The sequence below is a fragment of the Bufo gargarizans genome, chromosome 10 (genome assembly GCF_014858855.1).
Source record: "Bufo gargarizans isolate SCDJY-AF-19 chromosome 10, ASM1485885v1, whole genome shotgun sequence".
NCBI lineage: Eukaryota > Metazoa > Chordata > Amphibia > Anura > Bufonidae > Bufo > Bufo gargarizans.
In genome coordinates this window covers 34,886,146-34,905,941 of record NC_058089.1, presented here as the reverse complement: position 1 = coordinate 34,905,941, position 19,796 = coordinate 34,886,146, and the positions used below count along the sequence as shown (strand labels likewise).

Below are 19,796 nucleotides of genomic sequence, written 5' to 3'. Positions count from 1 at the left end.
AAAACACATTCCCCAACTTCTCCTGAGTACGGCAATACCACATGTGTGACACTTTTTTGCAGCCAAGGTGGGCAAAGGGGCACACATTCCAAAGAGCACCTTTCTGATTTTACAGGCCATTTTTTTTACACATTTTGATTGCAAACTTCTTCTCACGCATCTGGGCCCCTAAAATGCCAGGGCAGTATAACTACCCCACAAGTGACCCCATTTTGGAAAGAAGACACCCCAAGGTATGTGTGCCCTAACCCATGATCGTGGGTAGGCCTATAAGTGGGTAAAAACCAAGCCAAGTAGGGTAGAAAAGGAATTTGAATGGCATGTACAAACTAATCCCCAAGCCAACTGCAAGGCATCCGGGATCTAGAGCGAAAATTCGGGGTATGTGAGGCAAGACCAGTAGGTAACCTACAACCCATCTTGTGGATGACAAGGCCAGAGACATGATGCTCAATATTGCGGATACTGCACCAAAGCGGAATGGAGGACCGAGAATACGTTGTGAAATGGATCATAAAAACCAACTGAAACTTGTAAAGTTTGGTTCTAGTGCGAGTACTGGCAATGCCCTAGCGTCAGGAGATCGTGGGACCAAAACCTAACTGCCTAGACTATGCAGGAATGAGGGCCAAAAAGAACCATGTAGATAGGAAGAGAATCCTTGAATAGTTACCCAGACAACAGCTATCCGCGCTTTGTTCTACTGTACGCCCCTGAGAATTGTTTTTACGCTTGAGACGTGAAGACCGACCTACTATCTGTATCTTCTACCTTGAGAAAATGCTGGACCTTGTCCAAAATCCGATTCAACGTGGTTGTAGGGAGTCGGAGGTTAGTGCGGCAAGAAGCTATGAAGCCATAATATACAAGATTCTGTCTATGCCCTCCCATGAGTGAGGGAATGCAATGCAATGAAGCTACTGGCGAAAATGAATTCCTGGTCGTGGTAAAAAGGCAAAGACTTTGCGTGGGGACCTGGTTGACAAGATATGATCGACTACAATCAGAGACTAAAATGCTAGAGCGAATTGCCCTACTTGTTCTTCCTCTGGCAGGACCTGAACGAAAGCATGAACAATTAACCACTTCAGCCCCGCTAGCTGAAACCCCCTTCATGACCAGGCCACTTTTACACTTCGGCACTACACTACTTTCACCGTTTATCGCTCGGTCATGCAACTTACCACCCAAATGAATTTTACCTCCTTTTCTTCTCACTAATGGAGCTTTCATTTGGTGGTATTTTATTGCTGCTGACATTTTTACTTTTTTTGTTATTAATCAAAATGTAACGATTTTTTTTTGCAAAAAAATGACATTTTTCACTTTCAGCTGTAAAATTTTGCAAAAAAAACGACATCCATATATAAATTTTTCGCCAAATTTATTGTTCTACATGTCTTTGATAAAAAAAAATGTTTGGGCAAAAAAAAATGGTTTGGGTAAAAGTTATAGCGTTTACAAACTATGGTACAAAAATGTGAATTTCCGCTTTTTGAAACAGCTCTGATTTTCTGAGCACCTGTCATGTTTCCTGAGGTTCTACAATGCCCAAACAGTAGAAAAACCCCACAAATGACCCCATTTCGGAAAGTAGACACCCTAAGGTATTCGCTGATGGGCATAGTGAGTTCATAGAACTTTTTATTTTTTGTCACAAGTTAGCGGAAAATGATGATGATTTTATTTTTTATTTTTTTTCTTACAAAGTCTCATATTCCACTAACTTGCGACAAAAAATAAAAAATTCTAGGAACTCGCCATGCCCCTCACAGAATACCTTGGGGTGTCTTCTTTCCAAAATGGGGTCACTTGTGGCGTAGTTATACTGCCCTGGCAATTTAGGGGCCCATATGTGTGAGAAGTACTTTGCAATCAAAATCTGTAAAAAATGACCGGTGAAATCCGAAAGGTGCACTTTGGAATATGGGTCCCTTTGCCCACCTTGGCATCAAAAAAGTGTCACACATCTGATATCGCCGTACTCAGGAGAAGTTGGGGAATGTGTTTTGGGGTGTCATTTTACATATACCCATGCTGGGTGAGAAAAATATCTTGGCAAAAGACAACTTTTCCCATTTTTTTATACAAAGTTGGCATTTGACCAAGATATTTTTCTCACCCAGCATAGGTATATGTAAAATGACACCCCAAAACACATTCCCCAACTTCTCCTGAGTACGGCGATACCAGATGTGTCACACTTTTTTGCTGCCAAGATGGGCAAAGGGGCACATATTCCAAAGTGCACCTTTCGGGTTTCCCAGGCCATTTTTTTACACATTTTGATTGCAAGGTACTTCTCACACATATGGGCCCCTAAATTGCCAGGGCAGTATAACTACGCCACAAGTGACCCCATTTTGGAAAGAAGACACCCCAAGGTATTCCGTGAGGGGCACTGCGAGTTCCTAGAATTTATTTTTTTTTGTCACAAGTTAGCGGAAAATGATGATTTTTTTTTTCTCTTTTTTCCTTACAAAGTCTCATATTCCACTAACTTGCGACAAAAAATAAAAAATTATAGGAACTCGCCATGCCCCTCACGGAATACCTTGGGGTGTCTTCTTTCCAAAATGGGGTCATTGTGGGGTAGTTATACTGCCCTGGCAATTTAGGGGCCCATATGTGTGAGAAGCACTTTGCAATCAAAATGTGTAAAAAATGGCCTGCAAAATCCGAAAGGTGCACTTTGGAATATGCGCCCCTTTGCCCACCTTGGCAGCAAAAAAGTGTCACACATCTGGTATCACCGTACTCAGGAGAAGTTGGGGAATGTGTTTTGGGGTGCCATTTTACATATACCCATGCTGGGTGAGAGAAATATCTTGGCAAAAGACAACTTTTCCCATTTTTTTATACAAAGTTGGCATTTGACCAAGATATTTATCTCACCCAGCATGGGTATATGTAAAATGACACCCCAAAACACATTCCCCAACTTCTTCTGAGTACGGCGATACCAGATGTGTGACACTTTTTTGCTGCCAAGGTGGGCAAAGGTGCCCAAATTCCTTTTAGGAGGGCATTTTTAGACATTTGGATCCCAGACTTCTTCTCACGCTTTAGGGCCCCTAAAAAGCCAGGGCAGTATAAATACCCCACATGTGACCCCACTTTGGAAAGAAGACACCCCAAGGTATCCAATGAGGGGCCTGGCAAGTTCATAGAATTTTTTTTTTTTTTCGCAAAAGTTAGCGGAAATTGATTTTTTTTTGTTTTTTCTCACAAAGTCTCACTTTCCGCTAACTTAGGACAAAAATTTCAATCTTTCATGGACTCAATATGCCCCTCAGCAAATACCTTGGGGTGTCTTCTTTCCAAAATGGGGTCAGTTGTGGGGTGTTTGTACTGCCCTGGCATTTGAGGGTCTCCGCAATCATTACATTTATGGTCAGCATTAGGAGTTTCTGCTATTCTCCTTATATTGAGCATACAGGTAATGAGATTTTTTTTTTCCGTTCAGCCTCTGGGCTGAAAGAAAAAAATGAACGGCACAGATTTCTTCATTCGCATCGATCAATGTGGATGAAAAAATCTCTGCCAAAAAAAAAAATGGAGGGGAAAGGCGTCTGCCAGGACATAGGAGCTCCGCCCTACATCCATACCCACTTAGCTCGTATGCCCTGGCAAACCAGATTTCTCCATTCGCATCAATCGATGTGGATGAATAAATCATTGCCGGGATTTTTTTTTTTTTTTTTATATATATACAAAGTGTTTGCCAAAGCATAGGAACGCCGCCTCCTCCTCAGCTCGTATGCCTTGGCAAACGTATCTGTCACTGCAGAGGAGAAAATCCCGTCTTGCAGCGCCGCATACACCGACTTGCGTGTAATCTGACAGCAGCGCAATGCTTCTGTCAGAATGCACATCGGTGCTGCAGCTAGTAGATCGGTTGGTCCACCTGGAAGGTAAAAAGACAAAAAAAAAAAAATGAAAAAACCAGGCCACAACGCAATAATTTTATTAACTTTGGAACAGAACATGTAACTTTAACTTTTTGAACTAAACATTAACGTGTTTGCTTACTGGTGTTTTTTTTTTTTTTTTTTTTACCTTTATAGAACAAACCTCTCCTTCCCCATGGGTCAATGTGCAAAGCGCAAATCGCCCAAAGATGTGGCGAAGTGCGTTATGCACTTTGTCCCATGTGAAAGGAGACGTTTGCAGCAGCTATGAGTGAATGGGCCCTAATAGCCCTGTGTGCCTATCCTGGTGAGATGATCCCTATGCTAGGTGTACCTGTGTGTGGTACTTTCGGAAACACTCCCCTAAGCATAGGGCAGGGTGGTCAGGACAGTCAGGACAGAAATAGCGGGTGTCACGCCTTATTCCACTCCTGCTACAGACACGACATCTTTTTCGGGGTGACTGGTGGGTTGAGGTACCAGCAACGACATTGGGGAAATGTTGCTCGTGTAGACGGCTAACTACACTGGTGGATGGGGCCACGGAACCTCCTGGATACAGGAGGTTCTCGATGATCTCTTCCTGAAATTTGAGGAAGGATCCAGTTCTCCCAGCCTTACTGTAGAGAACAAAACTATTGTACAGAGCCAATTGAATTAAATATACAGACACCTTCTTATACCAGCGTCTGGTTCTGCGGGAAACTAAATACGGAGACAACATCTGGTCATTGAAGTCCACCCCTCCCATGTGGAGGTTATAGTCGTGGACTGAGAGGGGCTTTTCAATGACACGGGTTGCTCGCTCAATTTGTATTGTTGTGTCTGCGTGAATGGAGGAGAGCATGTAAACGTCACGCTTGTCTCTCCATTTCACCGCGAGCAGTTCTTCGTTACACAGTGCGGCCCTCTGCCCCCTTGCAAGACGGGTGCTAACGAGCCGTTGGGGGAAGCCCGCGCGACTAGTTCGCGCGGTACCACAGGCGCCAATCCGTTCTAGAAACAAATGCCTAAAGAGGGCCACACTTGTGTAAAAATTGTCCACATAAAGATGGTACCCCTTGCCGAATAAGGGTGACACCAAGTCCCAGACTATCTTCCCACTGCTCCCCAGGTAGTCAGGGCAACCGACCGGCTCCAGGGTCTGATCTTTTCCCTCATAGACACGAATTTTGTGTGTATAGCCTGTGGCCCTTTCACAGAGCTTAAACAATTTGACCCCATACCGGGCGCGCTTGCTTGGGATGTATTGTTTGAAGCCAAGGCGCCCGGTAAAATGTATAAGGGACTCGTCTACGCAGATGTTTTGCTCTGGGGTATAAATATCTGCAAATTTCAGGTTGAAATGGTCTATGAGGGGCCGAATTTTGTGGAGCCGGTCAAAAGCAGGGTGGCCTCTGGGACTGGAGGTGCTGTTATCACTAAAGTGCAGGAAACTGCAGGATGGTCTCAAATCGTGTCCTGGACATAGCAGCAGAGAACATGGGCATGTGATGAATCGGGTTCGTGGACCAATATGACCGCAATTCATGCTTTTTTGTCAGGCCCATGTTGAGGAGGAGGCCCAGAAAAGTTTTAATTTCGGAAACTTGGACTGGTTTCCACCGGAAAGGCTGGGCATAAAAGCTTCCCGGGTTAGCGGTTATAAATTGTGTGGCATACCGGTTTGTCTCTGCCACAACTATGTCTAAGAGCTCCGCAGTCAAGAACAGCTCAAAAAATCCCAGGGCCGAACCGATCTGAGCTGTCTCAACCCGAACTCCAGACTGGGCGGTGAAAGGGGGAACTACAGGTGCGGCTGAAGTTGGGGACTGCCAATCAGGGTTTGCCAGCACCTCTGGGATTCTAGGGGCTCTACGGGCACGTCTTTGCGGTGGCTGCGACGGGGTCACTACTGCACGTGCCACCGTACCAGCTTCAACTGCCCTTCTGGTGCTCGCTACTTCACCATGTTCTACGGCAGTGCTAGTACTAGGTCCAGGAAGGGCTGGGCTGCTGGTGTATGCCTCACCACGTAATCCGACAGCACCAGCCCCACTCTGCTGCTCTTGAAGCGGATCCTGCGCAACCTGCGGTCTAGCGACACGGGGCCGGGTACGCCTGCTGCTATCAGGGACCTCAGCCTCCTCGTCCGAACTTTGGGTCAGAGAGCCACTGCTTTCTACAGGTTCGTATTCTGACCCGCTGGATTCATCAGATGAGGGTTCCCACTCCTCATCCGACTGGGTCAGAAGCCTGTAGGCCTCTTCAGAAGAATACCCCCTGTTAGACATGTGGGCAACTAAATTTCGGGGTATTCCCTGAGACTACCCAAGAAAAAAAAGCAAGCCTGTCTTACAAATGGGAGGCTAGCGAAGTACCGGAGGCCGCTGCGGTTGATAAAAAATATCAAAACTGATTTTTTTATCGCCGCAGTGCGTGTAAAGTGAATGTGCAGCGATCAAAAAAATAAAAAATTTTGTCACTGCGGTGGGGCGGGCGTGGGCGAACGCACGTGTGGGCGACCGATCAGGCCTGATCGGGCAAACACTGCGTTTTGGGTGGAGGGAGAACTAAAGTGACACTAGTACTATTATAGATCTGACCATGATCAGTTTTGATCACTTCCAGATACTATAAAAGTACAAATGCTGATTAGCGATACGCTAATCAGCGAATAACGGACTGCAGTGCGGTGGGCTGGGCGCTAACCGATCCCTAAACTACCTAACCAAGTGGCCTAAACTATACTGAAACCTAACGGTCAATACCAGTGAAAAAAAAAAGTGACAGTTTGCACTGATCACTTTTTGCCTTTCACTAGTGATTGACAGGGGCGATCAAAGGGGTGATCAAAGGGTTAATTGGGGTGATCTGGGGCTAGTATGTGGTGTAGTGGGTACTCACAGTGATGTGTGCTCCTCTGCTCCTCTGCTGGAACCAACCGACCAAAAGAAGGAGCAGAGGAGCACAGCAGCCATATAACCCCATCATATTTACTAATATGTGGGGTTAAATGGCTGCTGATTGGATTTTTTAAAAATCAGCAACCTGCCAGCCAATGATCGTGGCCGGCAGGCTGCTGACGAAATACTTGGCTTGGTGGTTAAAGAAAGACTAAATATCTGCGTAAGACATGACAATAATGCTGTAGGGCGAACCGGACCAGTTTGCGGTAAAAACATAAAATGAGCGATCAACATGGATTATTAGGAAATTAGGGAAGCAGGTATGTATGCGATACATAGGGGCCAAATCAGCCTAGAAGCCATGGGGCCGAAGCAGTCATGGGGCCCCCGAAGCCATGGGGCCGAAGCAGTCGTCGGGCCCCAAAGCCATGGGGCCGAAGCAGTCGTCGGGCCCCCGAAGCCATGGGGTCGAAGCAGTCGTCGGGCCCCCGAAGCCATGGGGCCGAAGCAGGTGGTCGGGCCCCCGAAGCCATGGGGCCGAAGCAGGTCGTCGGGCCCCCGAAGCCATGGGGCCGAAGCAGGTCGTCGGGCCCCCGAAGCCATGAGGCCGAAGCAGGTCGTCGGGCCCCCGAAGCCATGGATTAACATGGAGCGATCAACATGGATTATTAGGAAATTAGGGAAGCAGGTATGTGTGCGATACATAGGGGCCAAAACAGCCTAGATGCACAGATGGACAACCAACCAGGCAATCAGCCCCGCAGGTTTGAAAACAGTCGTCGGGCCCCCGAAGCAATGGGGCCGAAGCAGTCGTCGGGCCCCCGAAGCCATGGGGCCAAAGCAGTCGTCGGGCCCACGAAGCCATGGGGCCAAAGCAGTCGTCGGGCCCCATGGCTTCGTGGTAACGGACATTAACTAAAATTAATAACATAAGCTGGCAAGCAGGTAAAGATATGAGTCATTCAAAAGCATGGCTGCACAGGTGGACAGACAACCATTGGTCAGACCCCTCAAGCCATGGGGCTGAAGCAATTAAATTAAGTAATTAAAACGTAAGCCAGACCTGATGGCATATGAAGCGACTTGAATGATTGGATTGGCTAGAAGGTGGCCTAAGGAACATCACTGCCGACAGGTGTTAAAAATATAGACATTAGTAATCCGAAGCACGTGCGTACATAAAACACTAACCACCGCGAACCATAAACGTAAACATGAAATGCCTGAGGCATTGCAAGTTCGCTAAGAGAAGTCTCATATCGTGACAAACAAATGAACAGCTTGTGAAAACATAGCAGAAAACGTACTCCTATCGGCCCACTGACCTCCGCTGAGGAGCTGTTTCGTGAACTGGGGCAGGAGACCAATCTGAGTGAATACGAACCAGAAGTAAAAGTAGACCAGTCTGAGTGAACATGATCCAGGATTAAACAGAAACTAGGCCTATGGAATGTGACAGACCACCGAGGAAGGGAACGTAAGCCTGAAAAGAACGCAGTTATGTTTGTCAGGAGAGAGGTACCAGAGCGGTGGGTGCAGACTGCCCCGGTGAGATTGAGCAAAACCATGATGTAGCAATAAACAGGAGAATGCAGCTTTGAGTGGAAGCAGAGTACAACACATGATGTAACAACAAATGGGTGAATGCAGCTTTGGATGTGAGTGGTACCTAAAAACATGGTATAGGCGCAGCTCTGAGTATGGGTAGAACATGAAAAGCATGGTATAAAGCAGACGTGTAAATACAACCTGAAAGCGAGCAGAGTATTGACGTAATGCGAAAGCAGACATGTGGACGCAGCTCTAGTAGTGAAAGGAGTATAGGACAAGATGTGAAAAGCAGACATGCGGACGCAGCTTTCGATGTGAACGAAATATTAACTTGATGTGACCGCAGACATGGAAAGCGGCTTTGGTGAGTGGGGTATACGACCTGGTGTAGCAGTAGAAGTGTGAACACAACTTTGGGTATAAGCAGAGCATGGAAATTGGTATAACCGCAGCTCTGGTTGTGAGTGGAGCAAGGTGGGAACACCAGGGTGGTGCGTCCAGAGCATGAAAACAGAGTAACAGTAGCAGCTATGGCTGTAAGCAGAGTATACAACATGTAATAACAGGCATGTAATACGGATCCGGCTGTCGGCTGGGGACGGAATGAGATGTAACAGCCAACAGGTGAGTGCAGCTTGAATGTGAGACCAATCTGAGTGAATACGAACCAAGAGTAGAAAAGTGCAGTACAGTAAGGACGTGCGGATGCAGCATAAGACATGAAATAAAAGCCGAAAGTGTAAATGCCGCTCAGGATAACAGCGGAGCATGAAAGTGTGAGATTGTGGAGAAGCTCTGCCTGTATATTTATGTTTAAATTGTATTGAAGCTGTCATTTGGCATTCCGGGCACTAGAGGCCGCTGTTTTGCAGCACAGTCAGCATGCTTCTGGGTGAACCAGTAAGTGTTGATCTGACATGGTGGAAGGATTGTGCTGTGAGGGGCTGAATCCGATTCCATCCTGGCTTGCAGATGTCCGGCAGTGAATGCTGCTGTCCCCTGTCAGGATCCAGCGCTTTGAAAGAGAGGTTGTCCCAGGAAGACCAGTTCCAGTGTATGGACAGAAAACCTTAGCATCAAGCAAGGCCGCACGGTTGCTGAGAGCTTGGTGGCCATCCTGGGTAAGCGGCATCCTAGGGCCCAGAACGGATGCAGGTCAGTACACCTGATTACCAATTGTACTTCACTGTTTGGCGCCTAAAGTAACGAGAGACTAGCCTAGGCCTTGTATTAGCTAGTTAGATAGGGTTATAGCTTTGTTAGGCCTTACTGTACTGGACTGCAGCGCAGTAATTGACTTGCAGGCTCTGCTGCGTCTGCCACCGGTTAGGTGTGTCTTCTATAGCGGCACAGTGCGACTTGTAGGCTCTGCTGTGTACGCCAGCAGGCTAGGCCTGTCCCTCGGACAGGGACAGTGACTGTGGGCCTGGGGTATTACTTATACTGTTTGTACTTGTGTTAATACTGTTTCCAAAGTAAAGTTTATATTCTTGCATATAAAGCTGGTGTCAGTGTTGCTTCCATGTCTGTGACTTTGCTGTATCCTGGGGAGCCCACCCTGGTACACGGCTTACGAAAGTGAAATACATGAAGTTTAAAGATGGTGGTAGCGGGGGGAAAGAGGGGGGGGGGGAGACACATGGCAAGGAACAGCTACAGCAAAAGGCCCAAACAATAAACACTGCGTCCGATCTCCAAACATGACGTCAGGTGCAGCCCGGGTAACTCTTACTTCAGCCGGTTTGCTGTAAAGAAACTTTTCATACGAGACGAACGAAGCAAAGTGAAACTTGTAAGATTTATAGGAACCAACTCTTATTACCAACAACCAAAAATGAAAAGTAAATGGAAGTATTTAGGCCCAAACGAGCAAACCTGAGGTAGCAGATTCTGAGGCGAAGCCTCCTGTTCGCTAGCAAAGTCGGATCCAACCGGCCTGGAGAGACGGCCCCGGCCCAACCTACTTACGTAGTATGGCGCGTGCATGCTACGGTAGCAGAGAGCAAAATAACAAGCTCCATGCTGCAAAGAAAGAATCCTACCACCAGAGAACCTAGTGTGTGCTAATGACACCCAGCGGCAGCTGTTCACCTGAAAACACACACCTGTGAGTGAGGGTGTGGCTCGTATATGAAGAGCCTCCGCCCCTCCTACGAATGCAGGCTGACTAATCAGCCTTACCAACATGTTCTGATATATTTCACCATAGCTTCTTGAGCACATCTAGTCTTAGTCTAGTTAATGATATAGGGCCCTACTACTTATATACAATTATTTAAATGGTTACACCTATACTGTAGCTGCAGTCCGCATGCTTCTGCCAATATTCATCATAGGCAGAGGCATCTCGGTTACACTGGCCTACAGTCTGAAAGCATATACTTCAGAAAGCATAACGTTAGGAAATATAGGTTGTTATTCTGGTTTTCAATAATTATGTTTCAATGGTTAATTACAATTGTTACTGCACACTAATACACCCACTGCACTAAGCTCCACCCCTGATAACTTATGTTTGCCCTGGAAGCCATGGTGGAGCTAAAAATCCTATTATGGAATGTCAGGGGACTGGGTACGCCGCAAAAGAGATCTATGGTATTTGCGTTTATCAGAAACCCTAGCCCACAGATCCTGTGTCTCCAACACATCTCACCACCAATACTTCTCAGGCTTTAAAGTAGCCCTGGGTTCAGTGGGAAGCACACTCCTATCACACTTCCATAACCAACCCATTATCTTATTGGCCTTGGCAGCAGCTGCCTGACACTGGTTTTTGCAGCTTAGTTTGCTGTTTATAAAAATTCCTAGATCCTTTTCCATGTCAGTGTTACCGAGTGTTTTATCATTTAGTATGTAAGGGTGACTTGCATTATTCCTTCCCATGTGCATAACTTTACATTTGTCAGTGTTAAACCTCATCTGCCACTTATCTGCCCAAGCCTCCAATCTATCCAGATTCCTCTGTAGTAGTATACTGTCCTCTTCAGTGTTAGTTACTTTAGTTTAGTTTAGTGTCATCTGCGGAAATTTATACTTTACTATGCAAGTCTTCTACAAGATCATTAATAAATATATTGAAGAGAATAGGGCCCAATACTGACCCCTGAGGTACCCCACTAGTGACAGTGACCCAATCGGAGTGTGTACCGTTAATAACCACCCTCTGTTTTCTATCACTGAGTCAGTTACTTACCCACTTACAGACGTTTTCTCCCAGTCCGAGCATTCTCATTTTATATACTAACCTTTTATGTGGTACAGTGTCAAATGCTTTGGAGAAGTCCAGATATACGACATCCATTGATTCGCCGCTGTCAAGTCTAGAACTTACCTCCTCATAGAAACTGATTAAATTAGTTTGGCATGACCGATCCCTCACAAAGCCATGCTGATATGGCGTAATTTGCTTATTTCTGTTGAGATGCTCTAAGATAGCATCTCTCAGAAAACCTTCAAACAGTTTACCCACAACAGATGTTAAACTTACCGGCCTATAGTTTCCAGGCTCTGTTTTTGGACCCTTTTTGAATATTGGCACCACATTTGCTATGCGCCAATCCTGTGGGACATTCCCTGTCAGTATAGAGTCCGCAAATATCAGAAATAAGGGTCTGGCTCTGACATTACTTGAATCCCTTAGGATACGGGGGTGTATGCCATCCGGTCCTGGCAATTTGTCTATTTTAATGAGATTTTAGGATGCTTTTAAAGATATCCAGTTTCTGGCTGTATTTTTATTTTTGAGGACTTTGTCCAGTTAGTTAGGCCTATGGCCTCTCTTATTTGGCTAAATTCAGCTTTTTTGAAGTTTGGTATTTTTGTTCCTCCCTGTAGAAACGCTCTTTTGAATGATAATTGGAAGGTTATTACTTTATGGTCACTATTTCACAGGTGTCCCCCAATCTGCACATCTGTTGTTCTGTCAGGCCTATTGGTTAATACTAAGTCCAGTATGGCTGCCCCTCTAGTCAGGTCCTGAACCAGTTGGCAGAGGTAATTGTCTTTGGTTATTGCCAAGAACCTGTTTCCTTTATGAGATATACAAGTTTCAGTTTCCCAGTCTATATCTGGGTAGTTGAAGTTCCCCATAATAACCACCTCATTATGATTTTCCGCCTCGTCTATCTCGTTTAGTAGTAGATTTTCTGAAAGGCAAACCCCTCCCCCTCTCCGGTTTTGACGATTCTTTCTAAACAGACTGTAACCTTGTACATTAACTGCCCAGTCATAGCTATCCTCCAGCCATATCTCAGTTATTCCCACTATGTCATAGTTCTCCTTACACATCACTAATTCCAGCTCCCCAGTTTTATTAGTCAGGCTTCTGGCATTAGTACACATACATTTGAGAGGTTTATGTATATTTTTTACCCTACACCTTTCCTTCTGAACTGTTCTAGTCCCTCCTTCCATTCCTCCCTGTCCCACTACCTTGCTCCCAGTCTCTATCTGCCCTATCTTACCCTCCTATAATGTAATTGCCCCCCCCCCCCCACACACTTTTGCTGCTACTTACCCACATGCTAGAGTAATCTGCATGGGAGACCTAAACGAGACATTTGATCCCTCTCTAGACCGCCTTTTGAATATGGCGGATCCAACAGGAGCAGGGAGTCCATCGCGACTCAACAGGTTCCTGACTTAGTTTCGATGCCTTCATCTTTGAAGAACTAAATACCCTAGAGATAAGATATAATCCTGCCACAGTGGCAGCCACAACTCTTTAACTCGAATAGACTATATATTAGGAAATGAGATTGTGATGTTAAATCTTTGCTCTATAGTATACTTACCTAGGGGAATATCAGATCACTCACCAATACTAGGCACCCTAATACATGGCACTTCTTCAGTAATGTATAGAATGAATATACATCCGTTTTGGCTAAACCTTATAGGTTCAGCAGATGGGATTTCTTACCAGCTAAATGAGTTCTTGGAAACACATGCAGATGAGCCTAATATGGCCCTAGTGTGGGATACCTTAAAGGCATTCCTTCGTGGGTCCCTACACTCCAGTATATCTTATATAAAAAAAGATACTAAACTCTTGGAGATGGAGATGGAATCTCAGTGTACCACACTGGAACAGCAATATATCCATCATCCAACGGACACCAATAGGAATGCTTGGCTCCAAGCAGGCAGGCAATACCTAGCAATACTAATGACAAAGCAGATAGGAAACTATTTTTCATGAAGCAGACAGCATTTGAGCCGGGTAATCAGTCAGCTAAATTACTGGCCCAATTAATCCACCATAATTCACCCTCATCAACAATTTCAGGAACTCTGCAGGACAAGAACTCTGCACACAAGAAGTGATCCTTCGCACTTTTGCACGCTTTTAACCAAGATTTATATAGATCTAACATAAAAGCATCTGAAAAAGAGAGAGCCACGTATTTGGAGGGTATATTCCTTCCCAAACTCTCACTATACCACAAAGAGCCCAATTGGATCTACCAATCAGCTTGGAGGAAATAAAGCAAGCCATATCAGACCTTAACAATAGGAAATCTCCTTGCCCAGATGGGCTCCCCAAAGAAGTATATGCCAAATATTCAGAGGTACTAGCCCCTCAGCCCCTCAATTGTTATCCACCCTTCACTCAGCTCTGGAATTGGGACGTCTGCCAGAATTATTTATAGAAACCACTGTTATACTGCTACATAAACCGGATAAAGACCTCTTAGAGTGTAGCTCCTATAGACCCATAGCATTGCTAAACGTAGATTACAAAATCCTGACCAGAATACTGGCCACTCACCTAAATCAGGTAATCCTGTCATTGATCCACCAGGATCAGACAGGATTTATGCCAGGAAAGTCCACTACTGACAATTTTAGATGGGTTCAGGTGGTTACGCAGATGGGATAGTATCTGAATGCAGATTGGGCCTTGGCATCTCCAGACTCAGCCAAGGCATTTGAGTCTATAGAATTGGCCTATTTGACCAGCTGCCTGAGAGGGTTCGGGTTCGGTCCACAGTTTCTCAGATGGATTATTATCCTGTATAGCAGCCCGGTAAGCAGGCTATTGATAAATGGGGAACTATCAGAATGCTTTCCTCCAGAGGAATGCGGCAGTTGAGACACTGGCAATTAGAGTGAGAAGCAGTAACAAAATAACTGGGGTGATCATGGGAGAGAGAGAAGCCCGTAAAAGATTATATGCTGATTATATGATTTTATATTTATCATCACTTGACACATCCCTTAGCAATGCAGAGGCTCTGAAAGACTAGTTTGGGGAGTTCTCGGGCCTACGAATTAACTGGGAAAAATCAGTATACATGCCATTAGGCAGGGCAGACTGGACAGGTCCTTCCCATGTGGAACGATTAAAGGTGTTAAATACATTCAAGTATCTGGAAGTAAACATGACTAAAAAATACTCTCAGGCCCTGGCACTCAATATTTCTCCCTTAACGCATCATATACAGAGCAAGCTCCAAAGTTGGAAGACGTTGCCTATTTCGGTAGCAGGATGTATTAATTCAATTAAAATGATCATACTTCCCAAGGCTTTGTATGCCCTGCAACACTCAGAGGTGCACATACCCAAGTCGGTGTTTAGAGAGATAGACTCCATCACTAGAGTTTTTATATGGGGCAGATCCCGCGCTAAACTAATCCTAGATACACTAAAACACCCCAAAACAGGGAATGGCCCTACTGGAGTACTATATCTATTACCTGGCGGGCCAACATTGGAACCTGGTACACATCTGAAGACCTACCCACATCGGAGTACTTTTTAAAGTGTTACCTAAACTGCTACACACTATGGTCAGTCTTGGAAATGCCCCCTAGATTTCAGAAACTACTGCTGCCACTGCACAAAGTGGCACAAACGGTCTGGAAAGAGACTAAATCATTTTCCTAATTTACGGAAGTAGTCTCCGACATTCCTCTGTGGGCTAACCAATCGTTGCCCCACATGCAGGTGGTTATGGGAGCGGACAGATGGCAATTGGCAGAGGTCAAAACCCTTGGAGATATATATGACCAAGGAGTGTTAATGACTCTATCAGAAATACAACATCCCCCGTACTGACTTCTTTTCATACCTACAACTCAGATCCGCCATACCGAGTAAATTCCTGAATACTAACACCACAATTTCCAAGAACCCTCTCATAGGAGTAGTTAAGACCCAAGGACCCAGAGGACTAGTGTCAGTAATATATTTACATTTAGTACAAGCAAAGGTCAGAGCTAATTCCCTCATAGTCATAGACAAATGGAAAAGACGGATACCCACACACACAGAAGAATCCATAACAGATGTATTGGAATCACATTTACAAGTATCACCAGCAGTCAATAATAAAATAATCCAATTATACATTATTCATCAAACATATCTCACACCAATTAGGCTATATAGAATGGGTAGAGCATCATCCACAGCATGTCCACAGTGTGGGGAACTGGAGGCGGACTTCTGGCACATGATGTGGAGATGCAGCCAGATAGCTACATTTTGGGGGGAAGTGACGACTTTTCTCTCAAACCTGCTGCCACTTTCATGAAGTTTGCCTGCTGGGAATATTAAATGAGGATACCTGGGATCATTACCTGACTACATTTTTGAGGGAATCACTATTTATGGTACATAAATGTATTTCTTTGAGATGGTACAACCCCAATACAAAAAAAGTGTCCATGTGGAAATTACAGATAAACCAGATTCTACTGTACATAGCATTGGTATTTAAACATTGCAACAAACTTCAAAAATTTGATAAGGTTTGAGGCCTGTGGTGTGGGTCACCACACATGATGTACTCAGCCTCGAGAGTGCGAGAAGCTCTATCAACAGCTCGAGGATCCATGGCACAATTGGTTTGATGGTGTTGAGGAAGGGTTGAGACGTGTGCATATATATCCATGCATGCCTGCAAACACGTGCGGGCATGTATGGTATATATGTGCATACATTAACCACAGCATCATGGGACGATGTGCGCAGATGTGCCCAGCATCTGCGCACGTCTGCCCATGGTGATCCCCAGGGGCTCATGGTGGCCCCTGTGGGAAATATGTGCCTCCTTTAGACCGTACCCCTTATAATATATATATGGCTGTGGCCCCTTATAACATATATATATATATCTATAATATGCCCCTTGTATATGTGTATATATATTATCAGGAGGACATATATGTGTATCTGCCATGGCTCTCCCCCAGGTGTGTGTATATATATATATATATATATATGGGCCTATAACTGCCCATGTATGCCCCCAGGTTTATAATGAGTATATATATGTATATAGATGCGCCCCAAGTATCTATATACATATATATATATACTTAAATTTCCCAGGCGCCTGCAGGGGGGTGGCTATGTCTCCAGGTGGCTGGTGACTTCAAAGGCTAAGGGATCAATTGATTTGAGGCACTTTGTTAAGTTTATCAGCCTATTTACTATGCGGCCCCACTTTGTGTTTGTGACATGGCTGGGCGTGTGGTGCTGCTAGCCTCAGGGGGCCAACTGGCAGGCATACGTCACAGTCACACTATGATGTCACACCCCTGAGAAGGGGGGAGGTGGGGGTTTCTGAGGCTGATATAGGAGCCTGAAACCAGAAAGAGGGTCTCTTGCAACCAGGATAGAATCAGACACACATGGGAGAGAGCAGCTACATAATGACCAGCTGGAAGGATTAAGTATCAACCCTATAACCCCTGATCTACCCCCTTATTATTGTTTATATTGTAGTGTGCTGCTATAAATATATATATCTATTCTATTGATATAGATATATATAATTATAAGCAATGCCTGATCCCTGCTACCGCTGACCCTGGTCCCTGCTGTGTCCCTGATACCCTTGCCTCTGACTTCCACCCCTGGTTAACCCTTACCGTGCCCATCAAACCCCCCCTCTGTGGACACTGGCACCCCAGCAGCATTGCTGCTGTCCTTAACCCCTACCCTGCTGCCACAGTACAGAGCGTTAACCCCTTCAGTGCTCTGTTCTCTGTAGAGCATGCCCCTGCTCTGCAAACAACCCTCTAACCCTGTATTTCATGGCCTGCAGGAATTAACCCCTGCAGAGCCTTTGTTGTGTTTAACCCTCTTGTAACCCCGTAGGGACAGTGAGTAGACAGACGGGTGGGTTATTGTTAATATACTTGTATGTGTGAACTTTATAGTTAGTTTATGGGTGGAATTTGGGAACGTGTAGTGTAGTTTAGGATTGTATATGTGTAGTGCTGTGTAATTACTGTATTGCGTGCTTGGTGTATTAAATACCGTTATATTTGTACCCTTTGTGTAGTGTGTACTTGTTAGCGGTAGTGAGTAAGGCGCATGCAGCTAGCATTAGTATAGTGATTAGTGTAAAGCATAGCGAAAGTATTGTGTATTTATTATATAAAGGTATAAATAGGCGGAGTCATCACTAGACGGTTCCTCCTATTTAGGAATATTAATTATCGATATTCGCATAATATTGATTAATGTGATTAATATTCCCCCTTTACAGATGGGGTCACCTGAATGTAATATACTCTGTAAAGCTAACCAAGAGATAAGGGGTTCACAATAGTGCATAGAAGTAATTGAAAAGATTCTATATATTTATTTGTTTGTATTATGATATGTAACAGGAATGTATGTTATCAATGCTAAAAAATATTATGCTCAGTATGATGAAGTCAGATAAAGTAGGTTAATACTTTATGTATTAGAAATGTTTTTATTAAAATTCTATCCAGTAAAATGTAAATTCATCAGAAGCCTGGGACATTGCACATTGCATCCTGCATAGCCTGGGAGTAATTGATGCACTAGTTCTTGGGAACTGGGTGGCTGGGGGGCTATACTAAGTTTTGGTCCCTATGAGATGGGTACATGGTGGTCATGAAGGGATGGACATGGTCAGAAACAATGCTCAGGTAGCCCGTGGCATTTAAACGATGACCAATTGGCACTAAGGGGCCTAAAGTGTGCCCAGAAAACATCCCCCACACAATTACACCACCACCACCAGCCTGCACATAACAAGGCATGATGGATACATGTTCTCATTCTGTTCACGCCAAATTCGGACTCTACCATTTGAATGTCTCAACAGAAATCGAGACTCATCAGACCAGGCACCATTTTTCCAGTCTTCAACAGTCCAATTTTGGTGAGCTCGTGCAAATTGTAGCCTCTTTTTCCTATTTGTAGTGGAGATGAGTGGTACCCGGTGGGGTCTTCTGCTGTTGTAGCCCACCTTTCTTTCCCATTCTGACATTCAGTTTTGAGTTCAGGAGATTGTCTTGACCAGGACCACAACCCTACATGCATTGAAGCAACTGCCATGTGATTGGTTGACTAGATAATCGCATTAATGAGAAATAGAACAGGTGTTCCAAATAATTCTTTAGGTGAGTGTATGTTAGTAGTCACCCAGTTGAGTCTGTCATCAACAGAGATCCTGTATACTGTGATGACTCCCAAGTCTATAGATCGGAATTATGGCAGTACAATACACAAGATCTTAGTTATGGTCTACAAGGTCTCAGTTTGGAGTCTATACCAGCATTCACTGAAAGTGATAACCATTGATAACTTGTTCTGATCATTGATATGGGCAACCATGATTTAATTATAGCACCTCCTTTACAAAGAATAATGTAATGAAAGTTTCCATATATTTTGACAGTTTTTAATGTAATATCATTTAGTGATTAAATACTCTTGAGAAAATGTATTTTAATAACTTTGCTACTATAGTTCTCTGCTAATGCAAAATTATAATTTATAATATCATGAGAAATGAGCAAAAATAATAATAAACATAAACCAAGTATTTATGCCATGTCTACAACATCCCAGAAAATAGAAATTATACTCTTAGTCCATTCGTCTGTATTACTGTTACTATATAGTTTTAGATACTAGCAATGATATTTGTCCCACATCAAATGTTTAACAAATGCAATCACAAGATGCATGTAAAGTTATAAAATAAGACGAATATGGACCATCCAGGGAACGTTCCAGAGAATCCAGTAATTTAGGATTATTCATAAATCAGTGTTATCTGTAGAGATTATAAAAAAACATGACATTATAACACTGGAGCACGTACCTGTATATCCATGACTCCAGAACTGTGTAAATAGTGAAATAAATAATCAAGAACAAACTGATTCAACAGTAAACTGGGAGGAAACTGGGATAGAATGTGTTTACTAATAGCATAGCATTCAGGTACCTGATAAAACCTGCTAGGGGACATGACATTATCATTTTCCTGGGTTGTGATGTTTTTCAGAACTGCACTGATCATCCCATCATTATCTAGTAATCCACAGGTAATTGTACCTGTAGAACTGTGATTATAAAAGGAGTGCATGAATTAAGTTTGATTTAATGTTTGAACACAGTACAAAATAGAACCACGCCTATCAATAAGAGTCAGAGCAATTCAACCAC

The 19,796-nt window shown here is 44.3% G+C and overlaps 1 protein-coding gene across 1 annotated transcript in view; it reads right to left on the bottom strand.

The window, feature by feature from the left end:
* The window catches only part of LOC122920847 (4-galactosyl-N-acetylglucosaminide 3-alpha-L-fucosyltransferase FUT6-like), a 41,056-nt gene extending 21,520 nt beyond the window's left edge, over window positions 1-19,536 (bottom strand). Inside the window, exon 1 of the mRNA XM_044270610.1 lies at window positions 19,450-19,536. The gene's annotated coding sequence lies outside the window, so the exon portion shown is untranslated. The remainder of the gene's footprint in view (window positions 1-19,449) is intronic.
* Between the last annotated feature and the right edge of the window lie 260 nt (window positions 19,537-19,796).